This window comes from Dendropsophus ebraccatus, chromosome 8 (genome assembly GCF_027789765.1).
Source record: "Dendropsophus ebraccatus isolate aDenEbr1 chromosome 8, aDenEbr1.pat, whole genome shotgun sequence".
NCBI lineage: Eukaryota > Metazoa > Chordata > Amphibia > Anura > Hylidae > Dendropsophus > Dendropsophus ebraccatus.
In genome coordinates, this window is record NC_091461.1 from 99,975,490 (window position 1) to 99,998,175 (window position 22,686).

General features: G+C 46.4%; 1 protein-coding gene across 2 annotated transcripts in view; it reads right to left on the reverse strand.

Annotated features, from left to right (window-relative positions):
• The window catches only part of ERI3 (ERI1 exoribonuclease family member 3), a 150,072-nt gene that overhangs the window by 4,686 nt on the left and 122,700 nt on the right, over window positions 1-22,686 (reverse strand). The window lies entirely within an intron of this gene.

Genomic DNA, 22,686 nt, shown 5'->3' on the forward strand with positions numbered 1-22,686 from the left:
CTGTCTATATTTCATGTTGGAAATTGGCTTGTAAATCCCGGTTTTGATCTATGAGAACCGTCTCCTTAAGAAAAAGCAAAAGTAAATGTGTAATTTCTCCCTTGACAGAACACGGCAGGGACGGCCATCCTTCTTCCTTCTCCCTTCCGTCGTGGGACAGCTGCGTCGTGTCGGATTAACGCTTTTTCTTCCTCGCCCCTGCGCCTTGATGTCTCCATTTCATTACGCCGCGGCCATTTATCAAGCTGTTACCGTAAGGGTGACTTTGCCAACTTGCATGTGGCAGTGCCCTGGTACGGGGGGAGGGCGGAGTACGGAATGAGGATGGATGTGAGCTGGAAGGACGGCCGTATTCCTAGTGATGTGTAAATGATAAAGAAGACTTGACATCCATCTCGTCCTGTAAACCTGCCGAGCGCTTTATAATCAGGCCCGGGCCATAATAATGTGGAATTAGGTCTCTCTATCACGCCGGGGCCTCTTAATCACAGTATAAAGGGTGTGCGCGCTGTTTATCATAATTGAACTGTATCCGGGCTAATTGCGGCCATATTTCACTGTCTCCGAGGCTCCGGTGCTGTCTGTGAGCAAGAGAGAGGCACTAACCACAGTAGGGAGCGTGGCACCAACATCAGGACCGCCAGTGGCGTCCTATGAGGACTTTAAAATAATGTCCACATCACAATAATGAGGACAGCATGCAGCATTGCCGCCATCACCCAATTGTGTGAGAATCTAAAAAAAGACTCTAACAAACCACATTCTATACATCACCAGCCTACTAACTCCCTTGTTTTGGGTATACAGCTCCTATGCAGCTGATCTACAATGAATGTCTCCTTTATTAACTTCTTGGCGATCCAGGACGTACATGTATGTCCTGTGGCAGGTAGAGGAATCACACTGTGACCCCGCTCTGAACTGTGCGGCTACCGGCTGCACCTGGCTAATTAGCCATTTAAATGTAGCAGTAAAAACTGACAGCTGCATTTAAATGGGATTTTCCCCCCATCAGTGGTGGTATAGTGGTGGAATGGCCTCCCTTTCCGCCATGCGATCACAGAGGGGTCCCTGCTTCTGGCTAGGCCGGACCTCAGCGCCGCAATGACGCTGATCGCGACTCTGCTTTTGATTGCTATGGGCTCCAGCAGCGTTTAACATTTATTCACTAAGTAACACACAGTGAATGGCCCCCTTCCCCCGAACCGGGGGACTTCAAATTACTATTATATCCCATAAAAAAAGTTTAAAATTAAGTCACCCCCCTTTTCCGATTTGATAAATAAACAAACATATTTGGTTTCGCCATGTGCGAAATCACCTGAACTATTAAGTCATGGCATTCCTGATCTCGCATGGTAAACTGTGTAAGCGCAAAAAAATGCCAAAGTGCAAAATTGCTGATTTTTGGTCATGTTCAATCAAGAAAAATTGTAATAAAAAGCAATTTAAAAAAGTTACGTATACGCAAGCAAGGTACCGATAGAAAGTACAGATCAATGCCCCAAAAATGCCCCCTCACACAGCCCCATAGACCAAAGGATGGGAATAGAGAAAATTTAAGAACATTTTGTTTTTTAAGAAAGGTTTTACTTCTTTAAAAGAAGTCAAATAGCATAAAAGTTATTTAAGTTGCATTTAATTTGTTATCTATGTTCGATTACAGTCGATACAATACGGAACTGAAAAAAATTGCGTATTTTTTTTCTTTCAATTTCACAACTCAAATAATTTTTTTATATGGGTCTGTAGGTAAAAAATTCAAGCACTATTGCCTTTTAAACACAAGGAGGAAAAAAGGAAAGCGCAAAAAGGGTTAAAGGGGTTGTTCAACCCCAAATTTTTTCTTTCAAATCAACTGGTGCTAGATAGTGCCAGAGATTTGTAATTTACTTCTATTAAAAATTCTGAAATCTTCCAGAACTTATCAGCTGCTGTATGTCATGCAGGAAGTGGTATTCTTTCCAGTCTGGAGAGCAGGAGAGGTTTTCTTTAGGAATTTGCTACTGCTCTTGGGCAGTTCCTGACATGGACAGAGGAGGCAGCAGAGAGCACTGTGTCAGACTGGAAAGAATACACCACTTCCGGCAGGACATACACCAGCTGATAAGTACAGGAAAATCTCTGGCACTCTCGGGCGCCATAAGATGGAGGTCCTAACATGCTCTAAACATCCCTTTTTTTACCTTGTCCAGGTGTCTGGAGTCTGAGAAGCAAGGAGAACTCGCTGCCAAGTTCCTGGAGCCAGTCTATGAAAATATGACACTAAGGCCCTATTACACAGGGTGATCTTCAGGAGCAAGCGAGCGCTCCGTAGCCCAGTGTACAAATGGTTTTCTAAACAATTTACATATTGATGCTTGTGTGGTTTTAAACCTGGTGCACATTGCAGCACACTAATCAGGTTGTATACTCAGGGTACACACTGTGGCACACTTATGTGGCTGTATACTCTGTTTACATTGGGACGAGCTGGAATGGTTGTGTACTCAGGGTGCTAGTATGGTTGTTTACCTGGGGTGCACATTGTTAAACACTCTTATAGTTGTGGGACACTGTGGGGCGCTAGTATGGTTGTGTACTCGGTGTGTACAATGTGGTGCTCGTTCGGTGGTGTACTTGGGAAGCACATTGTGGCACGCTCATATGGTTGTATACTTGGGATGCCCACCGCTGCGCTCTGTAGTTGTGTACTCACAGTGTATGGTATCGGAGGACATTCTGTGGATAAGGTCACCTACAGGGAACCAAAGGCAGAACAAATTTTAATTAAGTGTAGAGCCGCTCGCGGGCCCGGGGCCGCACACTCCAGCTCTACATACATGTTCATGTAGGATGGAGTCACTCACCACACCGTACAGACTCATCCAGTAATTTTTAGCTAATGGACAGGGTTATGTCCCCAATAACTTAGCGGTGGGGATCGTCTCTCTACACTGACGCCAACAGAGGATGTCCATGAAATTTTAGATTAAAGTGTTTCCCTGTAATCTGTTCCCCTCCTCTGGAACTATTGTTCATTGCAGGTGAGAACCAATATGGCATCACAGAAGATGGCACCCGGAATCCTGAACAGTGCAGTGTCTAGTGAATAATACATTCCAGGATCCTGATCACAGGAGATGGCACCCAGCTTACCCGGAGACCTGAACGGCACAGGGTCTGGTGATACATTCCTGGATCCTGATCACAGGACAGGGATTACACATCAGACGTGGCTCCCATCTTGTATTGACCACACTGGATAATTGCTGACTATTGGCGGCGGTGAGTGGCAGGGATTAGCTGGGTCTGGGGGATTACGCGCTCTCTGACCTGTACACAAAGAGCCACCGTGAACTTCCATATCATCAAACCCAAAGTGGTCGATAGAGCACAGAGCGAACGCTGCATCAATACTGCGCCCCCGACACAGACCGAGACCTCGCAACGTTATACGGATTATCTTATCAATTCACACAACAAATTGTCTCCTATTCGGGGGTGGGGGGCTCCTCGGCTGACAACAGAGACAGGTCCCAACTTGTGCAGCCCCTTATCCGTCCCCAGAGACATAAAGAGCCAGGACAGCACAGCAGAGCTCAGCACGTAACGCACCATCACTGGATCACAGAAAGGTCTGCTGCTTTATGAGAATTATACCCAGTCTACGTGACAGAAGAAGTGGTACTGTGCACTGTACATATATACATTGAGAGATGGTACTGTGCAGTGTCCATATATACAGAGAGGGGTGGTATGCTGCAGTGTCCATATATACAGAAAAGGAGCAGATACTGAGGATTACACCCAGCATGCAGGGCAGGTACTGTGCAGCATCCATATGGATAACTCCCAGCATACAGGACAAGAGAAGTGGTACTGTGCAGCATCCATATGGATAACTCCCAGCATACAGGACAATAGAAGTGGTACTGTGCAGCATCCATATGGATAACTCCCAGCATACAGGACAAGAGAAGTGGTACTGTGCAGCATCCATATGGATTATACCCAGCATACAGGACAGGAGAAGTGGTACTGTGCAGCATCCATATGGATAACTCCCAGCATACAGGACAGGAGAAGTGGTACTGTGCAGCATCCATATGGATAACTCCCAGAATATAGGACAAGAGAAGTGGTACTGTGCAGCATCCATATAGATAACTCCCAGCATACAGGACAGGAGAAGTTGTACTGTGCAGCATCCATATTGATTATACCCAGCATACAGGACAAGAGAAGTGGTACTGTGCAGCATCCATATGGATAACTCCCAGAATATAGGACAAGAGAAGTGGTACTGTGCAGCATCCATATGGATAACTCCCAGCATACAGGACAAGAGAAGTGGTACTGTGCAGCATCCATATGGATAACTCCCAGCATACAGGACAAGAGAAGTGGTACTGTGCAGCATCCATATTGATTATACCCAGTATACAGGACAAGAGAAGTGGTACTGTGCAGCATCCATATAGATAACTCCCAGCATACAGGACAGGAGAAGTTGTACTGTGCAGCATCCATATGGATTATACCCAGCATACAAGACAGGAGAAGTGGTACTGTGCAGCATCCATATGGATTATACCCAGCATACAGGACAGGAGAATTAGTACTGTGCAGCATCCATATGGATAACTCCCAGCATACAGGACCAGAGAAGTGGTACTGTGCAGCATCCATATGGATAACTCCCAGCATACAGGACAAGAGAAGTGGTACTGTGCAGCATCCATATTGATTATACCCAGCATACAGGACAAGAGAAGTGGTACTGTGCAGCATCCATATGGATAACTCCCAGCATACAGGACCAGAGAAGTGGTACTGTGCAGCATCTATATGGATTATACTCAGCATACAGGACAAAAGAAGTGGTACTGTGCAGCATCCATATGGATAACTCCCAGCATACAGGACAAGAGAAGTGGTACTGTGCAGCATCCATATAGATAACTCCCAGAATATAGGACAAGAGAAGTGGTACTGTGCAGTGTCCATGTGTAGACCATAACTACTGACCCCCTTAGGATGGGATTTGGGGAGGGAGGGGTCACTTGTCCTACACTATTGGACATCCCTGGGAACAGCATGTGTCTCCCCTCTGGACTATGATGGGGTCCTGGGTCCACTGGCGGCCGCACATTACTCAGCACATGAGCGGCTTAGTTCCCGCCCTGTACATCGCTTGTTGACGCTGGCAGGATCGCATCCGTAAATCACTTAGCGGGACAGATTCCCATCAGTGGCGAGGTAAACACACTTATTATAATTATCCCCACATCAAAAAACTGAATAAAATAACAATGGCGGAACACGCGGCTAATATGCAATTACAGCTGCTCATTGATTTTACCATGTAATCCGCTGCCACTGATTTAATAACGCATCAGGCGGCGGCCCGGGAGACGCGAGATTTTATAAACTCTAATCAAAAACTGCGGGACGGAAAACAATGCAGCACGGAGTGGTCAGTGGAAGTTGGAGCCTGGACCTGCTTATAGCTTCCATGATAGTGATGGCGAACTACTGTAGTGATGTAAACCAGACACAATATGGCAACCTGGGATCTATAGATCAACTTTTGGGATCTCGCAGGAAGAACATCCAAGTATAATTGGCTCAGGACTGGATCAGATGATGACTTAGTGGGATTTTTTTGCACCTGGGAAAGATGGGTTACTTTCCTTCCTGGCCCTGGATGTGCCCTATATAAGAGCATGTTGCTATGACTGTGAATGGCGCAGAGATCTGAGCGATCTCCCAACATTAATATTATTCCTCACGTTTCTGGGCTATAAAGTCGCAGATTTATGACCGGACGCCGCTGTGACTCATCTGAACTTTTGATCAGGAAATATATATTAGGCAGTGGCAGTAACGTGACCTCGGTGACATGGCAGCGGACAGGTGATAATGCAGCAGATGGGGCCGCGTCTGGTTTCCTCGCTAACCCTGGACTGACCCGCTGCATTCACATCTCGGCCCTAAATCAATCGCTGTCGTATTATTACAATATCAATAGACAATATTCCTACAATAACCGTATTGATTTTTCAGCACAGTCCATGAAATGGGGGGTGGTGGCGAGGGCGGTAGTGGCGGAGGCGGTGGCATCTTCATTTTTTTATAAATGTGCGCTTCTATCCATCAGTCACAAATACGAGATGCGGGAAGCGCGGCCGCGGCTTGGTTTTCATTAGGCCGATTGAATATAAAGTAATATGTTTATGTAGGACATTGAGGTAATGCGATAATCCGGCGTGCACAAGGCACAAATCCACTTAGCGCCTCTGTCAGGGGGACAAGAAAAATGTGCACATAAAGTGAGCGGGATCAGGAGCGAGCGGGCCATGAACCACGGGTAATGTAAAGGCCGGGAGTCCGCTCCGCTGCCTATCAATGGCTGCCATGTTCTGCGGCCAGGAAACAGCGACGAGTGATAATACGGGAGGTGCAAGTATCTAGCGTCATCCAGTATATAAGTCCTCTGTCCAGTGTAGACACATGAGCTTACACTCTACAGAGAAGCGTTACTGCAGTGGTCATCAGCCCAGGTCTGGAATAACCTCTATGGAACGTGTTATATTGATTCCATGTCGACAAAAAACAGATGCATTATGGGAAAGTCCTGCACACCCGAATGAAGGTAGATAGAGGAATAGAGGTTCTGCATTGTAGAGCATGGTGAACAAAAGTTGTGATTTTTACTCCGGGACAGTGATCCCCAACCTGTCTCTCTAGCTTTTGCAAAACTACAACTCCCAGCATGCACTGATAGCCTGTGGAGAGTCACAGGTCAGGAAACACTGCCCTAGAAGGAACAAGTAACCAAGATCCAGATGTAAGTAGCACAGATGTCATGGAACCCGCTGTCCATTGGAACCATTCTATTCCCAAACAATGGAGGGGCGGCATGAGACGTGGGCCCTTTGTACGTTCCCATAGGACCCCATATGCAGTGATATCAGATGTTTTATAACAGGACAGGGTGGATTGATGCAGAGCCAGTATGGTTAACAGATTACAGCTCAGTAATAGGTTACAGTAGTGCAGGTGAGAAATGATCGGGGTCTGGACGTTACCTGCAGGAAATGTCTATGGAGCGTTGAGGGGGGTGCGCAGCAGACAGGATGAGGGTCACGGAGCAGCAGCCATCAGAGTAGCGGGCGTCTGTAATGTTCTCATCTGGTGAGAGCAGGAAGACTGATCACTGACGGGTGTGCAGCTGAACAGGTCCATATTTAAGCTGTCCCCATGTTTTATGGTCTGAACACACGCCGAGCCTCACAGGGGAACGACTCATCCGTCAATGTTAAAGCGGCAGATTCCGGTTAATGAATACGGCGGCTGCTTCCTACATAACACAGGTCACCGGCTCATCCTGAAAAGGGGACCAGGAACTCAATGTACAATGTCTGCAAATCATCCTGCAGAGGACCTGGAGCCGGAAAACGGGTGAATACAGAGGAAACCAAGATACAAACACAAAGCAACAAAATCTTACAATTACAATTAGGTACAAATATACAGGAAACCGAAGACTCCCCAGAACCCCAATACACAGAACACATATAATCTACATGATCAGTCACTGTGTGCATCACATTACTGATCCTACGTTACATCCTGCATTAAACTCTAGAGCTGCGCTCACTATACTGCTGGTGCAGTCATTGTGTACATAACACTACACTACCTGTCCTGCACTGATCACTGTATATAACACTACACTACCTGTCCTGCACTGATCACTGTATATAACACTATACTACCTGTCCTGCACTGATCACTATACATAACACTACACTACCTGTCCTGCACTGATCACTGTACATAGCACTACACTAACTGTTTCCTGCATTGATCACTGTACATAACACTACACTACCTGTCCTGCATTGATCACTGTACATAGCACTACATTACCTGTGTCCTGCACTGATCACTGTACATAACATTACATTACCTGTGTCCTGCACTGATCACTGTACATAACATTACATTACCTGTGTCCTGCACTGATCACTGTACATAACATTACATTACCTGTGTCCTGCACTGATCACTGTACATAACATTACACTACCTGTGTCCTGCACTGATCACTGTACATAACATTACACTACCTGTGTCCTGCACTGATCACTGTACATAACATTACACTACCTGTCCTGCACTGATTACTATACATAACACTACACTACCTGTCCTGCACTGACTATTATACATAACATTACACTACCTGTCCTGCACTGATCACTGTACATAACATTACACTACCTGTCCTGCACTGATCACTATACATAACACTACACTACCTGTCCTGCACTGATTACTATACATAACACTACACTACCTGTCCTGCACTGATCACTATACATAACACTACACTACCTGTGTCCTGCACTGATCACTGTACATAACATTACACTACCTGTCCTGCACTGATCACTGTACATAACATTACATTACCTGTGTCCTGCACTGATCACTGTACATAACATTACACTACCTGTCCTGCACTGATTACTATACATAACACTACACTACCTGTCCTGCACTGATTACTATACATAACACTACACGACCTGTCCTGCACTGATCACTATACATAACACTACACTACCTGTCCTGCACTGATCACTTTACATAACACTACACTACCTGTCCTGCACTGATTACAATACATGACACTACACTACCTGTCCTGCACTGATCATAACACTACACTACCTGTCCTGCACTGATCATAACACTACACTACCTGTCCTGCAACTGGGTACAGTGTCCTGTAACTGGGTACAATGTCCTGTAACTGGGTACAGTGTCCTGTTCACACAGTGGAATCATCACAGACTTGCAGCTTTTCGGGGTCATAGATCAGCTCCTGGTTCGGTTACACCTACTGATCCTGGCTGGGGCTCACACCCTGGTCTCCTGCAGTGATCCTTACTGACAGCCCAGGGACGAATATTAAGAAAAACTTTGCTCATTTTCCCCCATTACGGCTGCGCCTCATTTCTCTGGCAGAGGAAGAAAATTAGTTTTCTATTGACACGGTCAGTCGGTGCGGCCGGAGATCGCCAGAAGAGGCTGCGGCTCCCGGATTGATAATTGAGCAATTAATACTTATTATCCCAATTCTTTGGCTGTTCCCCCATCATTAGCAGTCCTGCTCCTGTCACCTATGTGGACGCCTGAGGACCCCTGAGCGGGATGAAAGAGGGGGGTTTACCTGGACTTGTGCCGTGATCAAAATCTTTTTTGAGGTGCAATAATTTGGGCTTGCAGGTGCGAGCGAAACTAAGGGCACCATCTTAATCCCTACAGATAAAGATAGTTTCCTACCCAGCTTTTGCATTGGTCATCACTGTGGTCCTGTATTCTATCTAAGAACCAGAAAGCTCAGGATGAACAGATCTACAGTGTATATATAAAGCAGTGCCACAAAGAAGGAAACTGAGGAAACATGGACTATAAATGATTAAACCCATAATAGAGGTATTCCATAAAAGAGGTATTCCGGTATTAGAAAACTGTATTTAAATAAAACCACGAATCATATATAACTCACTAAAATAGTGTTATCAGTAATAGTACTGTCTGTAGCATGGCTTTACCTGATTCACCCCTAACAGGAAACAGAAAATAGAAAAACTCCAAAATGTGTATTGTCTCCAGCTCCCCGACTCCTAACTCTCTCCGTAGACAATGCATCGTCCTCTGATGTCACAGCAAGGTTGGTTGGATCTTGTCTCTGAGCTCTAGCCCTATCCCTTTAGTGATGTCACTATCTGACCAGTTCCTCCAGCCTACATCACTATCTTCCTGTCATATACACAGATACATATATATATATTTATTGGGACGTATAGAATTAAAATTATAGGGTGATTAGTGTGACTACAAAATGTTGCCTCGCGCTGAAGTAAGCAGCAGGTGCTGCAACCTCAATGTGCAATAGTCTGCAATAAAATGAGATGTTTGGCAACAACTTTTAGCAGGGAACTGGCAAAAGTGCTGGGGGAGAGAAGTAAGCAGGGTGGGAGGACCGTGATGGAGAGCTGGAGAAAAGCAATATAGAAACTGCTTGACAAGGAAGTACAGAACTAAGACCACCCAACAAATGTAAGTTGCAGTTTGAGAACTAGGAGACGACAGGTAAGCAATGCCATATGCTTCTGCCGCTTGTCTATTTTCTTACCTGACGTCAGAGTACCCATTTAAGCCTGAGAGTAAAAACAGTATTGATGCTCCATCAGCAGCTGTAGTTGTGGAGCAGAGCTGGGGTCTATGGAGGGATTAGGACTAGTATTTTTATGGTACTAGGACATGTTGCTGGGATCTAGGGGGGATTCTTGATAGAATGGGGGCTAGGAAGGGGTCCTAGTTGGGTTTCTGAGATTGATGGGAGGGATCAGTGCTGGAATCTATGGGGAGGGATCACTTATTAGTATCAGATGCAAGGGCATGTACCTGGTGTAATAAAATACATAGGTGGTTGCCGATAGTGATCGATCACCTTTGAGAAGATAATCAATGATAACAGATGGCGCACATTTAACGCTGCAATGATTTCCAGGTCTTGGTCACATGGTGTTCATTCCTGAGCGGAGCACTGGGTGGTCAAGCATCTTTATTACCTGGAAATGTCTTGGTAATCTGAGGATGGCGCATGGTCAGATAGTGTCTATACCGTGCAGTGTCCTCACAGGTCATTGTGGTCAGCCGCAGACCGGACGCGTTACTCCAGTCTTTGAAAAGTGCAAGTACTTAAGGCCATATGATGGCCTCGCTCCCCCCCGAGGAGTCAGACATTGCTGTATATCGTAGATGATGGTGACCTCCCAGCCACAAATCATAATGCGGACACATTTTGGCCGCTCTTCAGTCATCGGGATGTGGCCTTTACAGAAAACCGCCCCTGAATCCATCTGCTGCATGTAACCCCGACTAACACAGATCATGTGTGATGTCCTCATCTGCCCAGGGCTGCAGTCTTCACCGCAATGTCGCCATCACGTACAGAACATGATGTGACGACGTCTGCAGAGTCGCTGGTCCTAGCTCAGATCAGCGGCAGACGATCGGCCACAAGTAACAGGTTGTCTAATGAACAAAGTATCGACCGCACGCGTATCCCGGGCAGATTGCTCGCAATGAGAGGGGCAGATGCATTACGAGAAGCTATTAACCCTGTGACCTCATACTGACAGTATAATACCAATGTTACAATTCACAGGACTCCTTCATCTGAAGGAGACACTGGGAACCTGGGCCTCACGCCTCCATTACTGCAGCTACTGAGAACGTAACCAACTTCCCAATAACAAACCGCAGTTCTGTCACCAAGGGCCGAAGATCCCGTCTATGGAAGCAGATGAGCCTGCAACCACCCCCCAAAACACCATACACTGACGGTGGCCTCAAACCTAACTATTCAAGCTCCACAGGGATCAGGGGCATGTGGCTTCTACTCCCCAGGGTACACAAGACCCAAGTGTGCTGTGGACCCCGGCTTTAGCATGGCCCCTACACTCTTAAAGCCACATTAACAGTGGCTATGAGAGATCACCTCCCAGCACCCCTACATTGAAAGGAATCTACTAGGAGACCAGATAAAAGAGAAAGGTACACAAAGAACCTTGTTAAACAGAAACCCTCATCATTCAGACACAGGATCCCCATCATCAACACAAACAGGATCCTTATCAACAATACCTGGATCACTATCATCCATACACACGATCCCCACAAACCATAAATAGGATCACCATCACCCACACACAGGATCACTATCATCTACCCATACAGAATCACAATCATTATCTACACACACACACACACGATCATTATCTCTACACACACACACACGATCATTATCTCTACACACGCACACACACATTATCACCATCATCCACACACACGATCATCTGTACACACATGATCACCATCATCTACACACACACAGGATCACCATCATCCACACACACACACACACACACGATCATCTGTACACACAGAATCCCCATCATCAACACATACAGAATCACAATCATTATCTACACACACACGCTCACATTATCTCTACACACGCACACACACACATGATCACCATCATCCACACACACGATCATCTGTACACACATGATTACCATCATCTACGCACACAGGATCACCATCATCCACACACCCATGATCACTGTCATCTATACACATATGGTCACCATAATGCACAAAGACAAAAGATAATCATTAAAGGGGTTGTCCAGCAAAAATCTTTTTCTTTCAAATCAACTGGTGTTGGAAAGTTATAAAGATTTGTAATTTACTTCTATTAAAAAATCTCAAGTCTTCCCATACTTATTAGCTGCTGTCTGTCCTGCAGGAAGTGTTTTATTTTCAGTCTGACAGTGCTCTCTGCTGACATCTCTGGCCGAGACAGGAACTCTGTCTTCTCTGTTTTCTATGAATCCCCATAGAAAACCTCTCATGCTCTGGACAGTTCCTGTCTCGGCCAGAGAAGTCAGCAGAGAGCACTGAGTCAGACAGAAAATAAAATATTTCCTGCAGGACAGACAGCAGCTGATAAGTATGGGAAGACTTGAGATTTTTTAATAAAAGTAAATTACAAATCTATATAACTCTCCAACACCAGTTTATTTGAAAGAAAAAGATTTTCGCTGGACAACCCCTTTAATTACACACACAGGATCACCATCATCTAGACACACACATGACACACATCTACATAATCCCAATGTAGTGATCATCATAACCCTACACAGGGCTCTATGATTACACTTGATTCCAACATTCTCACCCAGAATCCCGCTCATTCCCACATATGACCCTTCTATCCACATGGAGGATCCCCTCATGTTTATTTATCATTCCCATCATCCATACACTCCCTCTATAGTAATGATTGTCACTCCCATCATCCGCTCAGTCATACGGATGGGGTAGTACAGACAATAAATATACTGTAGGTGATGATGTGAGCATCACAGAGCGATCAGGACCACCCTCCCCCCTTATTAGAAGCCGAATACTCTCGCCGTAATAAGCTCCTCAGAATAATTAGCGTATTTTACGTAATAATGAAATTATGGAGATGGCGATCACTTATTCACACAAGTCGCCATTACCATATTTTTAAATATTAGACTTAATTAGAGTTTATCACTCGGCAGAAGTGAGTGCGGCCCGGGGTAGGTGGCGGCATCTGCGGGGGTCTGCGGGCAGCGTGCGCGCCAGGCCTCATAAACTGTTTATTAAGAGCGGGAGCAGGCGGCATAATGATGCGATCCACAATCCGGGCGCTCATACATTTAATGCCACGCGCTCCTGTAGGCAAAAAAGCATTCAAATGACTCAATTATACATCCATTATCCGGGCACGATTAAGCGCGGCGATGGCGGCAGCGGACGCCCCTCCACCCTCATCCTGCTGCAGCGAGGAGCAACTTCAGTCCACTTAACGCCAGCTAATAAAACACTAAACTTGTTAAGGAGTCAAAACAAATGGGGGGGAAGGTGTCGTAACAACAGAACAACATGTACTACAAAGAACGAGGGGGGGGGGTCCACAACAAGACAGAACTACACGGAATGAGGGGTGATGGGGGGGCACATAAATCACAGTAATTAAGTTAAAGTGAAAATCAACTTCTGCATCTAGCTAAATGACTTCATTTGCATATTGTCTGTAAAAAAGCGAAAATAAGGAAGGGGGAGTAATATGTATGCAAAACGCAGAGACAATAAGGCAAAGGCAGCCGCACAGCACACGGGCAGCCGGGTCATTAGACACGACCTGCAAAATGCCATGTTACCAAGAAGCACCAGAAATACCTCCTCACCATGCTGTTCTGTTCATCCTGATCCTCCTGGTTCATGAGTAGAATGCCACAGACAAGAAGAAAAAAAGGGCAACAACACTGCACACAAGTATTTGGAGCAACCAAACATGACCCATCGTCTGATGCACATTTATTCCATGTGATGTCGCCCACAGACACTGTTTATTTCTGCATTAAGTCTTGTTCATCCTGAGCTTGCTGGTTCTTGAGTACAATGTTAGAAGAAGAGAAGGATGGCAGCACAGCACACCAGCCCCACTACCCACCAGACATCACCCATCTTCTGCTCCCCATCCACTCCTTGTGATGTCACCCACAGACGTCATCTTTTAACGTGGTCCACTTCATCCTAAGCCTCCTGGTTCATGAGCAGACTACAGAATACCCCAGAGAATAAGAAGGGTAGAGCACCAAATACCGTCAGGGAATGCTGGGAGTTGTAGTTTTGTACAGGTTGGGGAACACTGGAACACTTGTCATAACGAACACACAGACACTTCAGGGACCTGTGACGCCATTAACTGATCTAATTCCATATGCAACAACGACGCTGTGTCTTTAAACCTATGAAAACATTATACGTAGATATAACCAATCTTATGAACAACATGGCTGCTCCAGGAAATGGCTGATAACAGAGAACAATAGTGAACACTGTATCTACATTATATTATAGAAACCACCCCATGTGGGAAACGACAATGAAGATATGAGGCACGTATAAGCGTGGAACCTTTGCCTTCGTGTTTTCCTTATCCTATAGAGCCATTGTCTAGCAGGGGCCACCACTCGGCTTTCCTAGGCTCCTGAACGGCTGAACCTACCAGGTTCTGGCACGTCAGACGAGCCTAGAGCTCTGTGGATACAAGAGAAGCATGAAGGTGGAAGCAGCGGCAGACAGGCGGCCATTTATTACGCTGAATAACTAATCTGAGAATTTATGATGCTGGTTTTCCGTTACCGCGCAATTTATATTACAGGAGGAAATTAAGGGGAGCGGGGAGAGAGGCCGGCGACCATCCTTCTACGTTACTGCTTGTCTGCCATTTGCAAATCATTATTAATTGAGGCCGAGGAGGCCGGTGCGGCAGGGGCAGCGCGCCCGGACAGTCGCCGCAGACACATATCTCTTCATCAAGGCCCGAGCCGTGCACCGGCCTCAGCCAATTACCCCCCCTGATTGGGCGCAGATAAGGGAAGGAGGGCGCCCCTCCCCCTGCTTCTTAACAAATTAAGGAATAAATAGGATTTCCACACGTGGGGCGTCCGAGAGCAGGAGGCGGTAATGAAAAACAATATATCACAATCAGCCGGACAGCTCTATTCATAGCAGACAGCGGAGGCTCCTGCACATCAGCTCATCCTGACGGCCCTGCTAAGCCTGGAGAACCAGGGCCAGCGCACCGGGCCAGGACCGGCAGCTATGGCGCCCGGGCAGCTCCTCAAGGGATCAATATTGGAGCTGGATAGACATGAACAATGAAAAGCTCAAAGGGTTAATGATGAATTTACTAAGAACCCGACAGCCCTACAATCCCTCCTCCCTATGGCGGTCACTCTCATTGGCTGCGGTGTTGACCCAGAATGAACCATTGTAACTTTACATGAAGCATACCTGAGGAATTCCCCGGGGCAGTATGTTATACCTCTGTACAGTATATCCTTCTGAAGTTATTCACAGCAGTCACAAAGTGAGAGCATAGGATACAATCACCACTAGGGGGCGATTTCCCTCTCACTCGTAGTGCAATACAAAGTAAAAGGTCAAGGATAAAACTGAATGACAACTTCATCCAACAAGATCACAGCTTCCCGGTGGATCACACGACCCAAAACATGGGATTAGAGAAACAAATAATTATACTATGAATATAGTCACATGACTACCCCAGACAGAGTCATATTAAGGGGGGGCCATGAATGTTCAAGCATATCCCCCCAACTGTAATTCCCGATTCTCCTCCACCATCCTCGAAATGCAGCCCATGTCCTCTCATCTATAAGTGTCTGTTGGTGACTCCCCCCACATTTATAATAGTTGTGTGCAGTCGCCATTTGTACACTGTGTCAGGGCCCCATGTGCGGCCAAAGTCAATTCTTCTCAAGTGTAAATCAATTGTTTTGCAGTGAAAAGTCCATCAGTCTCTGAGTCTATGCACACTGAGGCGGTGAGAGGGTTAATGGCTAAATCTCTATCACCCCAAAATATGGGCCAGGTCCCAACAGTCTATAGGCCAGGTACCCCCAGTATGAGCCAGGTCGCCACATTCTATGGGCCAGATCACCCCAGTACACGGGTCAGGTCACCCCAATATATGAGCCAGGTCCCCCACTATATAGGCCAGGTCACCCCAGAACAGTCTCCTGTATGAGTTGGGCTATGGTACCACTGACGGCAATCAGAGATCTGGAAAACGATGGTGGAATGAAAGCTGCAGAATGTGATTGTGGCTTCCTCAGTTACGGTGTATTCCTTACACTGAGGGGAAACTTACCAGAGTACTCTCTCTCTGTACCAATTCCTTAGTTTTCAGTATCTCTGCTTGCTGTCATTTCCTGGGCACACAGCTGCTAATTTTCTCACAGTTGCAGGAATCAGAGCTGTGTCTAGTTACACCCTACAGAGGGCGCTATTATAATGATAACACGCAGCCATCCAGTAAGTAAGTGCCCCCTTTGTGAGTGCGGAAGAGTCAGAATACCGCACACGGCTGCTTGGCCCCGTATCCTTACGTCTCCCGCGGCGGCTGTGTCAAAAGCCCTAACATGTTCCTCATTTCTCTCTTTCATACGTAAATCAAAAGTAGCTGCGCGGCCCTCAAAGCGAGTGCGGTGCATTTCCCCAGGTCTGAGCGCGGAACTAAAAACTTGATTTTGCGGCGGCTCCTTCATCTTCCAGGGAGACTGTGGCCTATTTTTACACACTGGCACCGAATCACTGGCGCTACCTTTGTCTCCGTTCTGCAGGAGACAGATCAAACCCAAGCATTCCTCCATCGTCCTGTCTCTCCCGGAGAGTGCGGCGGCGCGGCGCGGGGAATCTGTGACATGAAAACAGCGCTTTGAAAAACCTCCAAAAAGTGTTTTATTAAAAGAGTTCTAAAAACTGATACAAAGTCAGTAGGATCCTCAGAAGGCAGCGCTGCCCCAGAAAGCCGCCGTAATAGGAACAAGCCACTCTATGGGGTCATTCACCACCGCTCTCAGCCTCGAAGGAAGAAAAGAGCGGCCGCTTGTTACTCGCCATTCATCCTCCGAGCCTGGCGCCACTAAATGTGACCAGGTGAAGATCTTCCCGAGAACCGGATCCACCGCAGAAGAAGACGGCAACATCTGGTTATTGCCATGTGCACTGGCACAGATACACTGTTATAACAAAATGTCACAGTTCATTTGCAGTGCGCTTTGAGAACACATTTTTATGAAAAAAAAGGCGAAACAGAGACGGAATCCAGTGAACTCCACTGTAAGTCAATGCCAGTCTGTCAGTTATCAATGCAGATTTGGCACCGCTGAAATAGTTTCCGCCATTAGGGTAGGTGCGATGGAACAACCGCGGATTCCTCAGCTCGCACCCACTCGATGAGCTGGTTTCGCGGACGGCGGAATCTGGCAAACCATAGAATGAAGCCTATGGGAGCAGCGGAGATGCGGAATCCGTGGCGGTTGTTTTGTCAGGATTCCATAGTGTGCACATACCCTTAGAGATCAGTGCGCCTAAAGCCTTGTTCCAGTAGGAGTCTCTGCTGCAAAAATCCCAGAAAAAAACTGCAGCATGCGGCACTATGACGACACAGGAAAAAAACTAATGGAACGTGTTATAGTCAATGGCGGCCATCTGGCCTGCTTCTATGATATTTTAATAGATTGTATCGTTGCATCTCATATTTTACTTTGTGATGGTAAAACTGCAAATAAACTAAAATGCAAAGACAAAATCCTCTGAAGCTTTGTAAAATCTGCGCCATTTGCAGAGTCCCTGACCGCAATGAGACAGGTGAACGGCGCTGTCCCTTTAAATGTGGCCTCAGCGCAGTCCCCCATAATAAAGCCATTATATGGAGACATTACTGAGCAGGGAAGAGGCCGGGATGGGGAAGAAAATTAAAAGGCTCCTTCTCATCATCCCATTAAGAGAATGTTTTACTTCAGATCATTAAATATGTATATCTTATTACACGCCTTGTTAGAGTATTGAGCTTCATTGACTGATAATAAATTCTGGGCCTCATCTCGGCTATAAAGTTATCAGGAGGTGATGAGAGCTCAATAAGGCAGCCATGCACATAATACCCCAGGAGCTTCAAAAAGATCATTACCTGATATGTCAGAATTAAAGTGAAATACGCTGCATTCACGCCAGCGCCGGGGCGCACACACGCCAACATCTGTGATGCCCAACACAATGCGTGGAAATGGCCGGAGTATGGGAAGCTGTGCTGTGCATCTGGCAGCTATGCTCATGGAAACCAAGAGCAAGGGAAAACAGGAAAGGATAATGGAATGTGTGGATAATCAGGGGCGGGATCTGGGATAACACCCATGCTAAGCACCGCCCATGCAGAACTCTCCCCACCAGACTGTACCCACAGAAGAGACTATGCAGTGTAAACAGAATTTACACTGTGCAGATGTAGAATCAGGTTACGTGAGGCTTATATAACTGCAGGAAGACTATATCTAACGGTGGAGTGAAAGAATATACAAGGTCGGAGCCCCTCATGTGTAATGTTCACCTGTGAGCACAGGCATTGATGGTTAACCACTTCTCCATACAGCTTGTACAAGGGAAATCAAGTGTCGACCCCTTTTCTAAGTAAAGAAGAGAAGATCTGGCTTGCCATGTCAAAGGGCACAGCACCATCCACAGATACCATAAGCAAAGGCTACAGATAGAAACACAGGGAGATGAATGTATAATCAGGGACATGAAATGGTGACACCTGTTGCTTAGCACCGCCCATGCACAGATACCCACCGACAAATTGCTGCCCCGTGCTGTGCGCAGTAAATGACCCACCCAGATCTGCTGTACATGTACACAAAGCAACAGGCATTAAAATCTGCATTGGAAACATTTCACCAAGTGTGAACGTGGCCTTAGAACAAGACTGAAACAACTTCTGTGTGAACTCCAGTGTTCAGACCCTAAGAAACAAAGCAGCAAAGTGGTGTAAATCCTACTTATCTACCAGTAAGGACGATGATGAGCGGCGTCCATTCTTTCATATTTTCTAGCCCATAAGCAGAAGGTCAGGGCCATTTATGCTCCCTGATGAGGACACTTTCCTGCGCCTCCCCTCATGTTGGCCCCAGCTTAGCCTCACTTCAATTGTTATGTATCAAAGTTTAACGTGAAAATCCAACCTCCACCCACCCCGTGCCAAACATCTTTCATCACATCACTTCCCACAGACAAACAAGGTGACGAGCGTTCAGGGCCGCCTGGATCGATACGGGAACAGAGATCAGCGGTAGGAAAACCAATCGCAGATCAGATTAAACCTGACTCCCGCAGCCTCCGCACAGTCCTGCAATCCAATTGTCGAGAAAAATCTGATGGAGAAAGTGAGAATAAAAGGAGGCGATGAGACGGCGGCTAATGCGCGGCGGCCTCGGACGGTTTAATCTGTGACAGGCGAGGATTTGCTGAGCGCTATTATCAGGCCTCTCTCCGTCAGATAAAGGCGCCGTCTAATCTCTGCGCTATTGGACTAATGCATTAGTGGCACAAGGTCTGTCGGTGAAGGTGATGGCGGCAGAACAATGGCCGCGGAGGGGGAGGGAGCACAATCTCATGGCATCTATCAGCCTGTCTATAAGATTACGCATTCATCCTGAGAATAAGAAGCTTCTGACAAACGTCCGGCCACAATCCAGAGGATGATTCCTGTCAGATCCCGGCTGTGAGGCGATGACACTGTAAGTGATCACTGGGCTGTCAGTGAATGGAAACAACACTGCTATGTCCTGACCTAATCCTGCTCACAGCACTGATGTCAAGACAGACAGGACACTGACACACTGTGACGAGTCAACTGAACATCCGCACAACTATATATAACACAAATATATGCAGTCACTGACAGCAAGCAGAATTCACATACTTTTAGAAAACTTTATTAGTTTGACAACAATGATAAAAGGACTGGATTGACGCCACTGATCACTTTGGTTCTGTCTGACAGTCTTGTTGCTATGAAAACATTGTAACAACCATACAGGTTGGCAAGAGCCAGTCTAACCAGAACATCACATGATCCCTCTCAGCCAATCAGCAGCTCTGAAGAGGATCATGTGACATACACACTGTAACTTGTCAGAGCTGATGAATGATTAGGAGGGATCATGTGACTTGGCACCTCTGATTTGGTGCTGGTAAGAAGCAGGTGACTGGTGAAAAATCCATATATTTGATCTCTTTCTATTAAAAAATCATGACGTGAAAATTTCAATGCGAAATAAGTCACATGATCATAAAAGTCTTGGTGGAGCCATGTTGTCTGTGCTTTGTTCCCTGGCGTTTTCTGTAGAAGATCGTATTTACAGAACATAGCGCTCATACGATACATAGACGATAAGGGAATATAGAGATGGGCTCCGGTGAGACGCAGCGATGCGCTGTGCAGGTTAATACACAAGCCTGCGGTTATGGCGGCTGCACCGGGACATGAGGTAGAATTGGGTTTAGGTCGCCCTGTGATCTCTAGAAATCAAGATAGTGTCAAGTAAATGAATGAGATTTCACAGAGATGTACGGCCAGAGCGGTGGGCGACTCCACTGTCAATTCTGCAATTTCTGACCTGCGGCCTCATCAGCTTTGAGGAAAGGAGGAGACGCAGGCCAGAGCGCTGACAGACCGGGGACACCATATTCCTTATCTCCAGGAGGCTTTGCTATCGATCCCTCCACGCAGTCAGTGTCTTATGAGGTTATTCCAATCGATGGGAGCAGAAGAGAAAGGACAGGACATGGTCACATGATGGGCACTCTCATGGAACAGCGGCTTCTCAATTTAGCAGTGGATGATCTCAAAAGTAACACCAGTCGGTTATACGGAGCTCGTCCTGCGCTGGGCACGATCAGATCAGTAGTGTGCGCAGGGTCAGCGTCCCCGGGGACAGTGATAAATGACTATAACAGTGACACTGCGTGAGTACAGCACAAGAGGGATACGTGTACAACCAACAAACATAACATTAAAACCACCCGCTGGACATCATGTCACGCCCCTTGTATGCTTTTCTGTCTCGGAACCATAGCCTTGTGTTCTGTAATGTAACCTCCCCTGAAGACCAGCACCCCACTGTCCTTTGGTGTGGTCCCCCAGCTCCCCGACACATAACCCTGTGCTGTGTGCCTAAAGACCCAGAAACCCTGGAGGCCCAAAACACATGGCCCTGTAATGTGTTCCTTCCACCCTGGTGCCACCTCTTCTCCAAGTAAGTGACCTGCCCATCCACATGGAAAATGTGATCTATCAGACCAGGCACCTTCTTCATTTTCCCTATGCTCCAGTTCTGATATTCACTGTATACATCCTATTCTGGCAGTTTATATTGTATATTAAGATTTGCACTTGCAATTTGCATTAATATTACTGTTTTTTTTTTTGGATTTAAGGAATCTCTATTTGCACGACCATTATTTGTGATGGCTGCCACTACATTTATCTGTTTAGATCGGTCAGAATTCACCGTGTTGAATCAGAACCAGTGTTGAGACATGTATTAGTGTTTTTAAAGTGATTTTAATTGTTTGTCCTCTGAATTTATGTCAATAAACTTTGATAGATTATTCAAGTATATTTTGTGAGGTGCAGTCTAGTTTCTTCAACTCAGTTGCTGTTTTTCCTACAAGTTTTAGTACCTGACTTTAATAGGAATAGAAAACATAGGTGACACATTGTTCTTTAATCTTTCTGGCTGTATGAGAAGGCCTCCACCAACTACTCTTTTATACATCACCCATCACAGCGCTCCTTATACATCACAACCCTACTCATACATCACATCACACATCACAGTGCTCCTTATATATATCACATCACCCATTACACTACTGCTGCGGGATCCCGGTGGGAAATGTGCAATGTCTCTTTAAGCATCCCTAGAAGTGGCGGCCACGCAGCTTCTAGGGATGCACAGATCACTGTGATGTTCCGCCCGCACTGTGAGCATAATATAGGAGCAGGACCTTTCAGTATCCTGCTCCTACATTTACTCCCATAGGCCGCCAGCACTTCATACCTGCAGCCTATGGGACGCCGGGACGTGACCCCGCGGCTCGCAAGATGGAGCCCGAGGAAAGAGTAGAGCTGCTCCCTGCAGCCACACAGCCAGGATTAGATGAGTAGGATGTTTTTTTGTTTTGTTTTTTGTTTTTTTAGGGGCAGAGCAGGTGGCATTATTATTGTATGGGAGCACGTCTGGGGGCATTATTATTGTATGGGGGCACATCTGGGGGCATCATTATTGCATGAGGGCACAACTGGGGCAATATTGTATGGGGGCACATCTGGGGGCATCATTATTGCATGGGGGCACATCTGGGGGCATCATTTTTTGCATGGGGGCACATCTGGGGGCATCATAATTGCATGGGGGCACATCTGGGGGCATTATTATTGCATGGGGGCACATTTAGGGGCATTATTATTGCATGGGGGCACATCTGGGGGCATCATTGTTGCATGGGGGCACAACTAGGGGCATTATTATTTCATAGGGGCACGTCTGGAGGCATTATTATTGTATGGGGGCATCATTATTGCATGAGGGCACATCTAGGGGCAATATTATTGTATGGGGGCACATCTGGGGGCATCAT